We start from the raw sequence: 17,370 nt of genomic DNA on the forward strand, positions 1-17,370 counted from the left end.
CCATTCTACAATGGGGTGGCCTCCTCCTTGCCCCAGTCTCTCAGATGACATTCGAACTCTGGAGGGCTCCCTGTTCAGCTGCAGGACTTCAGACACCAGATCCCTGAAGGTACAAGTGCAGATTACAGACAGGGCTGGGAAGAGCAGAGAACCATGCCCAAGATTCTGCTGTATCCTGCCAAGACTGCAACCACCCGCAGCATCTTGCTTCTGCAAGGATAGTGTGTATCACACAGTGTAGAAGCAATTAAAGTAGCCTTTTGTACCTCTGCTCACTCTATTCATGACAGGACTATAGAGGCTCACTATATTGCTACAGGAGCCATTAAATTGTACGGTGGCCTTCTCCATTACCAGGGGTCTATTCTTGTCCTCCTCACAGTCCTAGCTTGGGATCTTTGCTCTTATTATTTAAACATATGTATTAGCTGCCTCCCTTCCGTGTCCCCTAGAATAATAAACATGGACAATAAAGGGACCTAGATAATGAAAAGGTTCATATAATAGTGTATGGGATAAACAGGAGTACAGTGCAGTGAACATCTTAAATCAATATTTCACGAGAATTAGTGCTAGACATGCCAAGCTTACTAAAAAAATGAACTCTCTCTTTAGTTTCCAGATGCCTAGAGAGGCCCTTACTATCTTAACCCATGTGGACCCATGTGTTAGAGTGTCGAATTCCACAGAGATTTTAACAAACCTGCACCCTACCATCAATCTCACCCCTGACCATTTCACATGAGGGATCCATTTCCTGCACATCACAGTAAAAAAATCACTGATGGGTTAATCAATACCACTCTCTACTGGAAACCCACTGAATGCTACACTTACCTACATGCCTCCAGCGTCTATTCAGTACACACCACATGATCCATTGCTTATAGTCAAGCACTTAGCTACAACCGCATCTGCTCCAATCCTACTGATAGAGACCAAAAACTTCAAGATTTCTACCAGGCATTCATAAAACTGAATTACCCATCGGGAGAAATTAAAAAAAGAACAAAAAAGAACAAAAACAAAAAAAAACACAAAACAAAACAAAAACCAGAAAAGAGAAGTTACTCACCGTAGTAACGGTGGTTCTTCGAGATGTGTCCCCGTGGGTGCTCCACCATAGGTGACTACCCAGCAGTAACCCAGATAGGTGGTGGGTAATCGGATTATGTGCAGCTGGTCCCCGAGAGGACCGCTGCAGAGAGACGGGTATCCTCTTGGAATACCCTGTGAAGGGCGTAATGTTTGGCGAACGTGTCGTAGGATGACCAGGTCGCCGCTCTGCAAATGTCTTTCAATGCAACACCCTTGAAAAAGGCTGTTGATGCTGCCACCGCCCTGGTGGAATGAGCCCTGGGAGTGGCCGACAAAGGAGTCTTTCTGAGCTCGTAGCACATTTTTATGCAGGATACAATGTGCTTTGAGATTCTCTGCGATGAGAGACCTTCTCCTTTAGATTTGGGAGCGAGGGAGACCAGGAGTCTATCCGTTTTTCGGAAGGACCTGGTCCTGTCTACGTAGAAGGCTAGCGCCCTCCTCACATCCAGGAGGTGTAGGCGCGCCTCTTCGCTGGAGTTATGAGGCTTTGGATAGAACGAGGGTAGAACAATAGGTTCATTGATGTGAAACTCGGAAGAAACTTTGGGAACAAAGGCTGGATGCAGCCGTATGGTTACCGCCTCCTTGGAAAAGACAGTGCAGGGTGGCGTTGCCATGACTGCCGCAAGCTCGCTCACCCGACGAGCCGACGTAATTGCAAGAAGAAAGGTCATCTTTATTGTAAGGAGGCGAAGTGGAACCATGGCCAAGGGCTCAAACGGTGGTCCCATAAGTGTGGTAAGCACCAGGTCCAAGCTCCACGAAGGTGGAATCGGTTTCCGAGGGGGGTATAGGTTTACCAACCCTTTGAGGAACCTGGTAACCATAGGGTGGGCGAACACCGTGTGCCCTCCCTCCTCATGTCTGAACGACGAGATGGCGGCAAGGTGGACCTTTAACGAGGATAGCGAGAGTCCTGCTCTCTTGAGGTCCAGTAAATACTCTAGAATTGTAGGTATAGGCACCGAAAGGGGGGCCAGCTGCTTGGTAGAACACCAAGCCATGAAGCGAGTCCATTTTTGTTTGTAGGTTTTCCTAGTGGAAGTCCTCCTGCTACTTTCTGGGACTTGCTGTACTTCTACTGTGCATGTGCTCTCTAGGGAGCTGAGCCATGGATTAGCCACGCTTGCAGTCGCAGGCTTTGGGGGTGCGGATGCACTATGGACCCCTGGGCTTGCGTGAGCAGATCCGGCGCCACCGGAAGAGGCATCGGTGGGCGGTCCGACAGGCGCAGGAGTAGGGGGAACCATGGTTGGCGATCCCATGTTGGGACTATGAGGATCATCCGAGCCTTGTCTCTCCTGGCTTTTTGCAGAACCTTGTAGATCAGCACTGCGGGGGGAAACGCGTAAAGCAGGGGGCCTCCCCACGGGATCGCGAACGCGTCCCCCAGGGACCCCCGGCCCAGCCCTGCTCTGGAGGAGAATCGTGGGCACTGTTTGTTGTGCTGAGTGGCAAACAGATCTATTTGGGGAAACCCCCATGTGTGGAAAATTGGCCGTAGTAGATTGGGACGGATCTGCCACTCGTGGGTGAGCGCAAAACGTCTGCTCAACTGGTCTGCCTTCACGTTGTGCGTGCCCGGCAAGTAGGAGGCTCTCTCGATTATATCGTGGGCGATGCACCAGTTCCATAGGCGGATTGCTTCCGCGCATAAGGTACGGGATCGAGCTCCTCCTTGCCTGTTTATGTAAAACATGGTGGAGGTATTGTCTGTACTGATCCCGACGACTTTGCCTTGTATACGGTCTCGAAAGTGTTTGCAGGCGTTGAACACTGCTCTGAGCTCTAAAACATTGATATGTAGAGACTGTTCCGTGGGTGACCACAGTCCTTGAGCCACCTCTTCGCCCATGTGCGCTCCCCACCCTATGAGGGAGGCATCCGTAGTGAGGAAAACCGATATTTGCGGCTGATGGAAGGGTACCCCTGTTAGCAAGTTCCCGGGGTTTACCCACCATTGCAGGGATTCGCGCACCCCAGGTGGGGGCGACACCACCCTGTGAACGATGTGTACTGCCGGCTTGTATACACTTGCCAGCCAATGTTGCATGCTGCGCATGTGCAACCTGGCGTTCTGTACCACAAACGTAGCCGCTGCCATGTGGTCCAGCAGCTGCAAGCACGTCAAGACCGGCACCGTAGGGCTGAAGGTGATGACCTGCACGAGGGAACCGATGGCTCGAAAGCGAGCCTCTGGTAGGTATACTCTCGCCGAGACCGAGTTTATGCGAGCCCCTATGAACTCTATGTCCTGTGAGGGGTCTATCTTTGATTTTGCCAGATTGATAACCAGGCCAAGTGAGGAGAACGTGTTTGCTGTGACGCGTATCATGCGGAGAACCTCCCTTTTCGAGGTCCCTTTGAGCAGGCAGTCGTCCAGATACGGGAAAATAAACACCCCCTGTCTGTGCAGGTAGGCTGACACCACTGCCAAGGTCTTGGTGAAGACTCTGGGGGCCGAGGAAAGGCCAAACGGTAGGACCTTGTATTGGAAGTGTTCGTTGCCCACCATGAACCGGAGAAAACGTCGGTGAGCCGGATGAATGGTTATGTGGAAGTACGCGTCTTGTAGATCGAGGGCTGCGAACCAGTCTCCATCGTCCAGTGCTGTAAGGATGGAGGCAATAGTGATCATCCGAAAACGTTGCTTGCGCAGATACCTGTTGAGGCCACGAAGGTCTAAGATGGGCCTCCAGCCTCCTGTCTTTTTCTCCGTCAGGAAATACCGAGAGTAGAACCCTTTCCCTTGCAGTTGCTCCGGCACCTTTTCCACCGCCCCTATGAACTCTAGGTGGGCCACCTCCTGCCTGAGCCTGGCTACATGGGAGGCCTCCTGGGGGTGGGGCTTGGGCGGGGGTCGCGGCGGTGGGAGCGACTGGAAGGGGATGGCGTACCCCGTGGCTATGATCTCAAGCACCCATTTGTCTGTGGTGATCCTTTGCCACTGGTCGTAGAATGGTCGGAGGCGATGGTGAAAAAGTCGTTTCGGATGATCTTGTGCAATGGTGGTGATGGCGCAGCCCTGGATTTGTATGTCAAACTTGTGGCCTTTGGCCCCGCCCTGAGGACGGCTGGCCCTGTTGTGAGCGTCGCCTGGGGGTTCTGTACTGCTGGTGCTGCTGATGCCGCCCTTGCTCGTAACCCCTGTGATACTGGGGGCGCTGTTGCTGGTATTGGTACCGCCTTTGCTGTGGGTAGTACCTTTTCTTTGAGTATGGAGGGGTGTAAATCCCCAGGGTCCTGAGTGTGGCTCTTGAATCTTTACTGGAATGAAGGACCGAGTCAGTTGATTCAGCAAACAGCTTCTGCAAGTCGAAGGGAAGGTCGATTATCTTCGCCTGCAGATCTCTCGGTATGCCCGAGGTCTGGAGCCAGGACTCCCGTCGCATCACCACTGCAGTTGCTGTGGAACGTGCTGCCGTGTCCGCAACGTCCAAAGCAATCTGAACTTCCATCCTCGCAGCCGCGTAGCCCTCTTGCACTATGGCCTTGAGGACCGGCTTTTTGTCCTCTGGAAGCGAGTCCATGAGGGAAGTTAATCTGGCATAGTTGTCGAAATTATGGTTCGCCAAGTGCGCTGCATAATTTGCCATTCGCAAGGTTAAAGTGGAGGAGGAGTAGACCTTTCTGCCGAACAGCTCTAGCTTCTTGGCATCTTTGTCCGTTCCCCCTGTTTTTGAGATGTTTTTAATCTTTGCTGCGAGGACTCCACCACCAAGGAGTTTGGCTGGGGGTGGCTAAACAAGAACTCCATGCCCTTCGCCGGCACGAAGTATTTCTTATCCGCTCTCTTTTGGACAGGCGGAATAGTTGCCGGGGTCTGCCATATGGTAGTGGCGGACTCCAAGATCGCTTCATCAAGCGGGATTGCTACTCTGGAGGAGGCCGGGGAGCTCAAATTTTTAAGGAGCTTATGATGTTTCTCTTGCAGTTGTGCTGTCTGGATGCCTTGCGTGAAAGCTACCCTCTTAAACAGCTCCTGAAACTGTTTGAGATCGTCCTTGGGATGGACGTCCCCTAAGGCCGTGGCCTCATCCGGGGAGGAAAACGAGGAACCGCTGGGGTACATTTCTTTGGACCCTTCCGGTTCTTGATGGTGATGGTGCGCCCTCTCGCTGGAGGTTTGCGAGGGAAAATCTCGTGGGTCCACGGCCAGTCCCCCCTGGGATGCTTGAGTCTCCATCCCCGATCGCGATTGCCCTCGGGGGTACGAGGTAATATGTGGGGATCTCTCCCTGGTAGATTGCCGATGGTGTCCATGCCCCGCATGGTAGGGACGACCATGGCAGTATAGGCACTGTTCCTGGGAAGGTGACCTTGACCATTCCCTTTGCACGTACCCTGTGTGTCTGGGAGAGGGGGATCGTCGAGACATTGGAGAGAGCGATTTTGCATAATAGTCCAGCTATTCAAATCCCAGGAAGGGCGAGGGTGGTGCCAGCCATGGAGAGGCTGATTGCAGGAAAGGAGAAGGGGGCTCCGGGTAGGCTAGGGGGGGCCCCTGCCTTCTGGTTGGAGTCTGCAACATGAGCGGAGGGCTGTGAGAAAAGAGCTCCACAGCCCTGTCTGGAGAGGGGCTGCAGTGCCTCCTCTTGTGAGCAGCCTTCCCCCTCCCTTGAGGAGGTAACTCCGCCCCCTGATGGGCGGGGGATCCCGGCCCCGTCGGCACCGTGCTAGGCACGCTCGAGGGCGGTGCCGCACGTGCGGAGTCCTTCTGCGCCTGCAGGCTACGTGCCTGCGCGCTCTGCACCGCCGGTTCCCCGGGGGTCGGTGCCGCTGCCTGCGGTGCCACCGGTACCGGCGCTTGCTTAGCCGCCGCCCTGCCTGCGGTGCGGGGCGGCTGGCTGATCATCGGAGGCTGAGCCGCTTCCACGTGGCTCTCCGTGCCGCCGCCGATCAGCTGTTGCTGCGGCTGGGGGCTGCTCGCTCCTCCCGTCCCACTCACTGTTGCTGCCGGCAGGGATCGGGTTGGAGAAACTTTCCTCCGTTTTTGCGCTGATGGAGTGAGGGAGGCAGCTTTCCTTCTAAGGGCCCCGGAGGGTCCCTCCTGCTGCGGCCGCTCCGACACGTCTGGCTGGAGGGCCTTGTCAAGAAGCAGCAGTTTAATTCTCATCTCCCTGTCTCTCCGTGCTCTGGTCGTTAACTTTGCACAGAAGGCGCATTTTTGTGCCACATGGGACTCCCCCAGGCACCTTATGCAGAGACTGTGCCCATCGGACACTGGCATCGCCTCTTGGCAGGACTCACATTTTTTAAAGCCTGAGGAGGACATTGTTGGTGAGTCTTTGAGTTTGTTTGCGGGTACTTAGCACTTCTTTGTGCTGTTTCCCCGTCCGATGGCCTGCCTCCGCAGGAGGGCTGATGGCCCTAGCTCCCGGCCTCCGGCGCTTGTTACTGGGACTGGCTTGAGCTGTCCCTCCGTAGCTTGTTTGTTGTTTGTTTTTTTGTTTTTTTGTTTTTTTTACAAAATAACAACCGGTTACTTATGGTATCCTAAAGAACTGAAAAACTTTAAAGAGAAAACAAATAAAGTCGTTGAATACGCTATGTGGCTTTAGCCTAGTCGGATTCCGTCTGCAGCCGACGGCGGTTGAGAGGAACTGGCGGGGACCGGATCGCCCACATGGCCAGGAGCGCGCCAGGGAGCGGTGCGCGCCGGCGCATGCGCGGTCCAGCAGAAACTGCTTGGAAGATCCGATCTGCGGCGCCGGCCAAGCCGTCACCTATGGTGGAGCACCCACGGGGACACTCGAAGAAGAACCAGCTACTTCCAGACAGGCCCAAGAAGGTTAACAATAAAATACCGCTTTTCATCACCTACACCTACATCACCCCCAACTCAAATCCCTCCAGCACATTATCATCAACCTACAACCTATACTGGAACATGATACTACACTCTCAAGAACCCTACGTGAGAGGCCTGTCATGTCGTACAAACCACCACACCCAACCTCAGGAAAATTATGACTAGCAACCACATGCCATACCACATAAATACCAATCCTGGAACTTTTCCCCACAACAAACCCCATTGCCAACTCTGTCGATATATTTGCTCTGGAGACACAATCACTGGACCCAACCATGTGAGTTTCACGATCAGGGGTCATATTCCTGTACCTCCGCCAATGTCATATATGCCACCATGTGCCAACAATGCCCCTCTGCTATGTATATTGGACAAACTGGACAATCAGTCCACAAAGAATGAATGGACACAAATCAGGCATTAGGAATCTGAATACACATAACCCCCGCAATGAGCATTTCAATGGAGCAGGCCACAGCATCCAAGACCCGAAAACCTGCATCCTAAACCAAAGAGACTAACATCAGATTACAAAGGGAGACATCTGAATTGGAGTTTTTTCTGAATTTTGACACTTTACACCTGTCTCTCAATAAAAGCAATTACCTTATGCATTACAAGGACAGTTTTCCTAGCAATGATACTCATACTGACCTCAGGCAACTCACTTAATAGACACTTGCAGGAAGTAATTTTCTTCCCCCTCTTCAACACCCCACTTCTACCACATGCAGTCAGTTTTCATTTCATTTTTTCTAATTCTCTGTTAAATTCTCACTGTGTCAGTTTAGTTTTATCAGAATTTTCGGATCTGAACAAGAGGGTTCGTCCAATGGAAGCTCATCACCTAATAAACCATTTTGTTAGTCTTCGAAGTGCTACAGGGATGCTTTTTTTGTTTTGCAAAGACACAGACTAACATGGCTTCCTCTCTGGCTACGTCTACACTATCCCAAAACTTTGAAATGGCCATGCAAATGGCCATATCGAAGTTTACTAATGAAGTGCGGAAATACATATTCAGGGCATAATTAGAATGTCCGCAGCTGCGGCACTTCAAAATTGATGAGGCTCATCCAGATGGGGCTCCCTTTTCAAAAGGACCCTGGCAACTTTGAAATTCCCTTATTCCTAACAGCAGATAAGAATAAGGGGATTTGAAAGTTGCCAGGGTCCTTTCAAAAAGGAGCCCCATCTGGATGAGCTGTGCAGCGTCAAGCCACATCAATTTCGAAGTGCTGTGGTTGCCGGCATTCTAATGAGGCGCTGAATATGTATTTCAACACTTCATTAGTAAGCTTCAAAATGGCCATTTGCATGGCCATTTCAAGTTTTGGCCTAGTGTAGACACAGCCTCTGTGACTTTAAATGCCGTCAGGCAGAAACAGATCAGATGTGACGTTTTATAGTTACAGTGAGCATCGTTGTTCAACACATATAAGCTCTTGTGAATCTTCTAGATAAGCTGTATTCATTATGCACAAGATTACTCAGCGAGGTTGGAATCCCTCCATATATAGTAATTGGAAAGCTGGTCAATGAATTACTCCAGATCACAGTTGTATATGTAGCAGATGCCTAGGACAGCTTTTAAAAATGATTTCCTGTGTCCTTACATGATGTAAATAGTCCTTCCCCTTTAAAAAAATTCAATTGTTTTATATTTGACAGTATCATTCCCCCTATGTGCCTGCACACACGCAAAACCTTACAGAATGTTGTGTCATTAGGTTTCAGTTATGTTCAGTAAATGACAAATTCCATCATGTTAAGAATTTCTTTTGTTCAAAATATGGAAACAGCCAGCGTGCTATACTTTTTTGAAATGGTATGTGTTCTTAGGCTCTATTGCTATTCTCCTTGTCCTAACATTTTAATACTTACAGTAGATATACTACTGTACACTGGGACGCAGGTGGGCTTGGGGCAGTGTGGGGGGCGGGGGGTGAGACCGAGGGGCGTCGGTGGTGGGCACGTGGCTTCGGTACGTGCAATACGGCTGTGTGGATGGTGGTGCCCACGGAGGCTGGTGGTGGCGTGCCCAGCTCAGATTGCCTGGGCTTTCAGGCCCAGTCCTGCAATCCCTGAACACGTCCCACAGCAGCTTCGTAGGGCTCCATGGGCAGCCGCAGCCAGAAGAAGAGTTGGTAGCTTTGGTGGAGACCCAGGGCGCGGCTGGGCCGCGAGATTAGTGCCTTCCTGGAGAAAGAGAAGTTACTCACCGTAGTAACGATGGTTCTTCGAGATGTGTCCCCGTGGGTGCTCCACAATAGGTGTGTCAGGCTTGCCCCGGCGCCGCAGGTTGGATCTTTCCAGCAGTTTCTGCCGGACCGCACATGCACCGGCGCGCGCCGCTCCATTGCACGCTCCCAGCCACGTGCGCGATCCGGTCCCCTCCAGTTCCTTGACCAACCGCCTCGGATGCTCCTGAAAAATACTAAACAGAGATCCGAAGTGGGGAGGATGGGCGGGTGGTGGAGCACCCACGGGGACACATCTCGAAGAACCATCGTTACTATGGTGAGTAACTTCTCTTTCTTCCTCGAGTGTCCCCATGGGTGCTCCACGATAGGTGACTACCCAGCAGTAACCCAAGATAGGAGGTGAGTAATCGGTTTATGTGCAGCTTGTCCCCGAGAGGACCGCTGTCGAGAGACAGGTATCCTCTTGGAATACCCTGTGAAGGGCATAATGCTTGGCGAAGGTGTCATAGGATGACCAGGTCGCCGCTCTGCAAATGTCATTTAGCGCAACACCCTTGAAAAAGGCTGTTGATGCCGCCACCGCCCGAGTGGAGTGAGCCCTAGGCAGGGCCAGTAAAGGAGTCTAAGTTCGTAGCACATTTTTATGCAGGATACGATGTGCTTCGAGATTCTCTCCGAAGAGAGACCTTCTCCTTTTGATCTGGGAGTGAGAGAGAGACTAGGAGTCTATCCGTTTTCCGGAAGGACTTAGTCCTGTCTATATAGAAAGCCAGCACCCTCCTCACATCCAGGAGGTGTAGGCGCGCCTCTTTGTTGGAGTTATGAGGCTTTGGATAAAATGAGGGTGGAACTATAGGTTCGTAATATGAAACTCTGAAGAAACTTTGGGAACAAAGGCTGGATGCAGCCGTAAGGTTACCACCTCCTTGGAAAATACTGTGCAGGGTGGCGTTGCCATAACTGCTGCAAGCTCGCTCACCCTGCGAGCTGACGTGATTGCAAGAAGGAAGGTCATCTTTATCATAAGGAGACGGAGGGAAACCGTGGCTAAGGGTTCAAATGGTGGTCCCGTTAGCACATTAAGCACCAGGTCCAAGCTCCACGAAGGTGGAAGCGGTTTCCGAGGGGGGTATAGGTTTACCAGCCCTTTGAGGAACCTGGTAACCATGGGATGGGCAAACACCGTGTGCCCTTCCTCTTCATGTCTGAAAGCCGATATAGCGGCAAGGTGGACCTTCAACGAGGATAGGGAGAGTCCGCCTCTCTTGAGGTCCAGTAAATACTCTAGTATTACAGGTATAGGTGCAGCAAGGGGGGCTAATTGCTTGGTAGAACACCACGAAGTGAATCAAGTCCATTTTTGCTTATAGGTCTTCCTGGTGGAAGTCCTCCTGCTACTTTCTAGGACTTGTTGCACTCTCTCCATACACGTGCCCTCTAGGGAGCTGAGCCATGGATTAACCATGCTTGCAGTCGCAGGCCTCGGGGGTGTGGATGCACTATGGACCCCTGGGCTTGAGTGAGCAGATCCGGCACCACCGGGAGGGGCATCGGTGGATGGTCCAACATGCACAGGAACAAGGGGAACGATTGCTGTCGATCCCACGTTGGGACTACTAGGATCATTCGGGCTCTCTCTCTCCTGGCTTTCTGGAGGACTTTGTGGATAAGCACTGTGGGAGGAAATGCGTAGAGCAGGGGGCCCCTCCATGAGATCGCGAATGCGTCCCCCAGGAACCCCCGTCCCAGTCCTGCCCTGGAGCAGTATTGTGGGCAGTTCTTGTTGTGTTGAATGGCAAACAGGTCTATCTGGGGAAATCCCCATGCGTGAAAAATCGGTCATAGCAGATCGGAACGGATCTGCCACTCGTGTGTGAGTGCGAAGCGCCTGCTCAGCTGGTCTGCCTTCACATTGTGAGCGCCTGGTAAATACGAGGCTTTCAAGGTTATATTGTTGGTGATGCACCAGTTCCACAATCGGAGTGCTTCCACACATAAGGCACGGGACCGAGCTCCTCCTTGCCGATTTATATAAAACATGGTGGAGGTATTGTCTGTACTGATCCCGACTACTTTGCCTTGTATATGGTCTCGAAAGTGTCTGCAGGCGTTGAACACCGCTCTGAGCTCCAGTATATTTATGTGCAGTGACTGTTCCGTGGAGGACCACAGTCCTTGCGTCACCTTTTCGCCCACGTGTGCTCCCCACCCTATGTGGGAGGCGTCGGTAGTGAGAAAAAACAGATATTTGTGGTTGGTGAAAGGGCACCCGTTAGCATGTTCTTGGGGTTCACCCACCATTGCAGGGATCTGTGCACCTCTGTCGTGGGCGACACCACCCTGTGGACGGTGTGTGCTGCCGGTTTCTAGATGCTAGCCAGCCAGTGCTGCATGCTGCGCATATGCAATCGGGCCTTCTGTACCACAAACGTTGTTGCTGCCATGTGGCCCAGCAGCTGTAAGCACGTCAGAACCGGCACCGTAGGGCTGAAGGTGATGACTTGCACGAGGGAACCAATGGCGCAAAAGCAGGCATCTGGTAGATAAACCCTTACTGTGATGGAATTTATACGTGCCCCTATGAAGTCTATGACCTGTGCGGGGTCTATCTTTGATTTTGCCAGATTGATGACCAGGCCCAGCGAAGAGAATGTGCCTGCTGTGACGCCTATCATGCGAAGTACCTCCTCCTTCGAGGCCCCTTTCAGTAGGCAGTCGTCCAGATATGGGAATATAAACACCCCCGTCTGTGCAGGTAGGCTGACACCACTGCCAAGGTCTTGGTGAAGACTCTGGGGGCCGAGGAGAGGCCAAACGGCAGAACCTTGTACCGAAAATGTTCTTTGCCTACCATAAACCGGAGAAAGCGTCTGTGAGCCGGGTGGATAGTTATGTGGAAATGTGTGTCCTGGAAGTTGAGGGCTGCGAACCAATCTCCATCGTCCAGTGCCGTAAGTATAGAGGCGACTGTAATCATCCGAAAGCGTTGCTTGCGCAGGTTCCGGTTGAGGCCCTGAAGATCTAGGATGGGCCTCCAGCCTCCTGTCTTTTTTTCCCCCGTGAGGAAATATCTGGAGTAGAACCCTTTCCCTCGAAGTTGCTCCGGCACTCTTTCCACTGCCCCTATGAGTATGAGATGGTCTACCTCCTGCTTGAGTCTCGCTTCGTGGGAGGCATCCTTTAGGTGGGGCCTGGGTGGAGGTCGTGGCGGTGGGAGCGACTGGAAGGGGATCGCGTACCCTGTGGCTATGATCTCCAGTACCCATTCGTCTGTGGTGATCCTTTGCCACTGGTCATAGAATGGTCGCAGGCGATGGTGGAATAGCAGCTTTGGATGACATTGCGTGATGGTAGTGATGGTGCAGCCCTGGATCTGTGTGTCAAATTTGTGGCCTTTGGCCCTGCCCCGAGGACGTACGGCTCTGATGGGAACGTCGCCTGGGAGTTCTGTATTGCTGGTGCTGTTGATGTCGCCCTTGCTCGTAACCCCTGTGGTACTGGGGACGCTGTGGTTGATACTGGTACCGTCTTTGCTGTGGGTAATACTTTTTCTTTCTGTATGGAGAGGTGTAAATCCTCAAGGTCCTAAGAGTAGCTCTTGAATCTTTACTGGAATGAAGGACCGAGTCGGTTGATTCAGCAAACAGCTTCTGCGTGTCAAAGGGGAGATCGACGATCTTCGCCTGCAAATCCCTCGGGATACCCCATGTTTGGAGCCAGGACTCCCTGCGCATGACCACTGCCGTAGCTGTTGAGTGTGCTGCCGTATCCGCTACATCTAGGGCGATCTGAACTCCCGTCCTCGAGGCTGCGTAGCGTTCCTGCACGATGGCCTTGAGCACCGGCTTCTTGTCCTCTGGAAGCGAGTCCATGAGGGAAGTCAGCCTGGAGTAGTTGTCAAAATTATAGTTCGCTAGATGCGCTGCGTAATTCGCCATTCTCAACAGCAGGGTAGAGGAGGAGTAGACCTTTCTGCCGAACAACTCTAGTTTCTTGGCATCTTTGTCCGTTCCCTCTGTCTTGTACTGAGAAGTTTTCGATCTCTGTTGAGACGATTCCACCACCAGAGAATTTGGTTGCGGGTGGCTGAACAGGAACTCCATGCCCTTCGTCGGGACGAAGTACTTCTTATCCGCTCTCGTTTATAGGCGGAGTGGACGCAGGGGTCTGCCATATTGTGGTGGCGGACTCCATGATTGCTTCATCAAGCAGAATAGCTATTTTGGAAGAGGCCGGAGGTCTCAGGTTTTTAAGGAGCTTATGGTGTTTCTCCTGCACCTCTGCTGTTTGGATGCCTTGCGTGAAGGCCACCCTTTTAAACAGCTCTTGGAACTGTTTGAGATCGTCTGGAGGATGGACGTCCCCTGGGGCCGTGGCCTCGTCAGGGGAAGATAGCGAGTAACTGCTAGGGTAAGCCTCTCTGGACCCCTCTGGGTCCTGTTGACGGTGATACATCCTCTCGCTAGATACTTGCGAGGGAAAATCTCAGGGTTCCAGAATTAACTCCCCCTGAGATATCTGCGTTTCTGTCCCCTTCTGCAATTGCCCTCGGGGATATTGAACCGTCTGGGGGGATCTGTCCCTGGGAGTATGCCTATGGTGTCTATGCCCCGCGTGATGGGGCAACCATGGCAACACGGGCACTGCTCCTGAGATGGTGACCTGGACCACTCTCGAGGCGCATACTCCCTGCGCCTGGGGGAGCGAGATCATCTGGATAATTGAGATACTGGAGAGACTGACTTTTGGTAGTACTCCAAAGGTTCAAAGCCCAAAAAGGGCGAAGGTGGTCCGAGCCATGGTGAGGCTGGCTGTAGGAACGGGGATGAGGGCTCAGGATAGGCTAGGGTTGACCCCTGCCTTCTTGTTGGGGTCCGCAGCATGAGCGGAGGGCTCAGAGCGAGCAGCCCTGCAGCCCTGTCTGGAAAAGGGCTGCGGTGCCGGGTTTTCTGTGCTGCCTTTCCCCTGCCCTGGGGGGCTGGCTCCGCCCTCTTTTGCATCAGGGATCTCGGCCCCGTTGTCGGTGCCGCGCGGGTGGTCTCCCCCGGTGCCTGCAGGCCGCGTGCCTGCGCGCTCTGCACCGCCAGTTCCCCGGGCATCGGTGCCACTGCCTGCAGTGCCGCCGGTTCCGGCACTTGCCTGGCCGCCGCCCTGCCAGCGGTGCGGGGCGGCTGTTTGATTATCAGAGGCTCAGCCTCTGCCACCTACATCTCCGCGCCGCCGCCGCTCAGCTGTAACTGCGGCTGGGGGCTATGTGCTCCACCCATCCCACTCGCGGTAGCTGCCGGCAGGGATCGGGTTGGTGAGAGGTTCCTCCGTTTTTGCGCTGACGGGGTGAGGGAGGCAGCTTTCCTTTTATGGGCCCCTGCGGGTCCCTTCTGCTGCGGCCGCTCCGGCACATCTGGCTGGAGGGCCTTGTCGAAGAGCAGCATTTTGAGCCGCATTTTCCTGTCCTTCCTTGCTCTGGCTGTGAGCTTAGTGCAGAAGGAACATTTCTGGGTGACATGAGATTCCCCAAGGCACCTTATACACTGACTGTGCCCGTCAGAGGCCGGCATCGCTTCGCGACATGACTCAGAGTGTTTGAATCCTGAAGAGGACATTATGGTGAGTCTTTGAGTTGTTAATAGGGCACTTAGCACCTTCTCTGTGCCTGTTCCCCTCTCAGACTCAGCCTGCCTCGGCAGTAGGCCTAATAGCCTTACGTCCCCGGGCCTCCGCTGCTCCGCTTGCTACTAAGGCTGTAAAACTACTTTTTACTCTTTTTTTTTTTTGAAAACAATAACAAGCTAACTTAAGCTAAAAGACTGAAAAAGAAACTCTAAACACTTTAAAAACATTAAATACGCTAACTGGCTGTAGCCTGAGTGGATTCCGTCTGCAGCCGATGGCGGTTAAAGAGGAACTGGCGGGGACCGGATCGCGCATGTGGCCAGGAGCGCGCAAGGGAGTGGCGCGTGCCAGCGCATGCACGGTCCGGCAGAAGCTGCTGGAAAGATCCGACCTGCGGTGCTGGGGTGAGCCCGACACACCTATCGTGGAGCACCCACGGGGACACTCGAGGAAGAACATGGGGCTGCAGCAGCGCACGGCCAGGTGCGGAGAGTCCGGGGGAGGGGGGATCTGGGGGCGATGAGAGCTGATGGGGTAGTGTGGTGAGGTGGGGGGACATTGGAGTAGATGGGGGGATCTGGGGGTGATGGTAGCTGATCGGAGGCAGAGGGGTGGGGAGAAGGGTCCTGGGGAGGGGAGGAGGCCATCAGGCCACGGGGAGCTATGGGGACACATGGTGCCAGGGAGGTGCAAGAGATAGTGGGATCATTACCCACATTCTCCATGCCCCACTGCCCTGTGGGTTATCCTAGGAAGGAGAAAGGCTAAGGGAGTAAACCCTGATAGAAAATCCAGAGGGGAGTCCTAAGGCGGTTCTGTGCCAACTTCTGGCATTGACCCGGCAACTCCTGCAGCTGAGCTGGTACCAGACGTAGAGGTTATCTTCTCCTTTGGACTATACCAGTAAAGCAGAAAGGCGGACACTGACGTCAGGGCAGTCCAGGATCCCCAAAAAATTGCCCAGGCTCGCGCCTGGAGAGGTACTCCAGCATTGCTTAACAGCGTTGAACCAACACGGGAGGTAACAGATACCGGTTATAAGCTCTTGCTCGATTGGCATAGAGAACGAGCGCCAGGGGTTGCCTTCGATGGTGGGAGAGATCACCACATCTCACTGGACAGTCACTGCCCGCCTCAAGCTGGGCAGCCCCCAGCCAGAAGGGTACTGTCCTGCCACAGTTCACCTGCCTCACTGGGTGTGTGAGGCTTAAGGTTCCCAAACCTGACAAGTGACTGAAATTCAAGCACCAGGCAAACCAATAAGAAAATCAACAAGAAAAGGAAACCATTACAGTTTTAAGCTTGCTTGCAGAAATGTGTGGACCATGCTGACTGGTTTGACTGAAGATCTCCAAGACATCTGCGACACCCGAAAGACCGCTGTCATCAATGAGAAAATAAAGAGGCTCCAAGTTGACACTGTTGCTCCGCAAGAGACGCAACTAGCAGATTCGGGATCTCTAAAGGAAAAGGACAACACCTTTTTCTGGCAGTGTAAAGCCCAAGATGAACCCAAGGAGCATGGTGTTGGCTTTGCCATCAGAAACATCCTTCTACAAATAGTGGAATTAGTCATGGGCAGATCAGAAAGACTCCTTCAAGTCATACTTCTAACTTGCGCCGGTACTGTCCACCTGATCAGTGCTTACGCTCCAACCCTGTACACCACACCAGAAGTAAAAGACAAGTTCTATGACGTGCTTAGTGCTGCCATAGCGCAAATACCTGCCCACGAACAACTGTACATTTTGGGTGACTTCAATGAGAGAGTTGGTGCTGATTGTGACTCATGGCCTTCCTGCTTAGGCTACTTCAGTGTGGGAAAAATGAATGAAAACGGACAGCGTCTTCTTGAACTTTGCACGTGACACAATCTGTGCATCACAAACACATTTTTCCAAACCAAGCCACAGCACAGAGTGTCATGGAGACACCCACACTTGAACAACTGGCATCAACTAGACATGGTCATCACTAGACTTGATAACCTCAAAAACGTCCTTCTGACATGAAGCTATCATAGTGCCGACTGCGATACAGATCACTCGCTAGTTTGCTCCAAACTCAAGGTGAGACCCAAGAAGCTGTACCACTCTGAACCAACTGGAAGGCCCCGCATTGATGCCAGAAAGACAGCAAACTCAGCGAGAGCTGAAAAGTTCAGTGTGACCCTCAAGGAGAATCTGCGCAGCAGCCCGGGGGGTGCTGCTGTGACATCCAGATGGCAGCACCTGAGGGACACAATTTACAAAATGGCCTTGTCGGTGTTTGGAAGAAGAACTAGAAACACAAACGACTGGTTCGAAGCTAACTCCGATGATTCCAGTCATCGAAAAGAAGCGCGCTGCACTCCTGGAGTACAAATGCTCACCGAGCCAGGAGTACCCTGCAAGCACTCAGAGCAGCCAGAAACACAGTACAGCAGACAGCCAGGCATTGTGCCAACTACTGGCTCGAGCTATGCAGCAGCATCCAGACCAGTGCTGACTCTGATAATCTCAGGGGAATGTACAAGGGCATCAAGAAGGCATCAAAACCCACCCAGAACAAGACAGCACCTCTGAAATCCAAATCTGGTGAAGTCATCGCTGACAAAGCTAAACAGATGGAGTGCTGGGTCAAGCACTACTCCGAGCT

This window comes from Carettochelys insculpta, chromosome 24 (genome assembly GCF_033958435.1).
Source record: "Carettochelys insculpta isolate YL-2023 chromosome 24, ASM3395843v1, whole genome shotgun sequence".
NCBI lineage: Eukaryota > Metazoa > Chordata > Testudines > Carettochelyidae > Carettochelys > Carettochelys insculpta.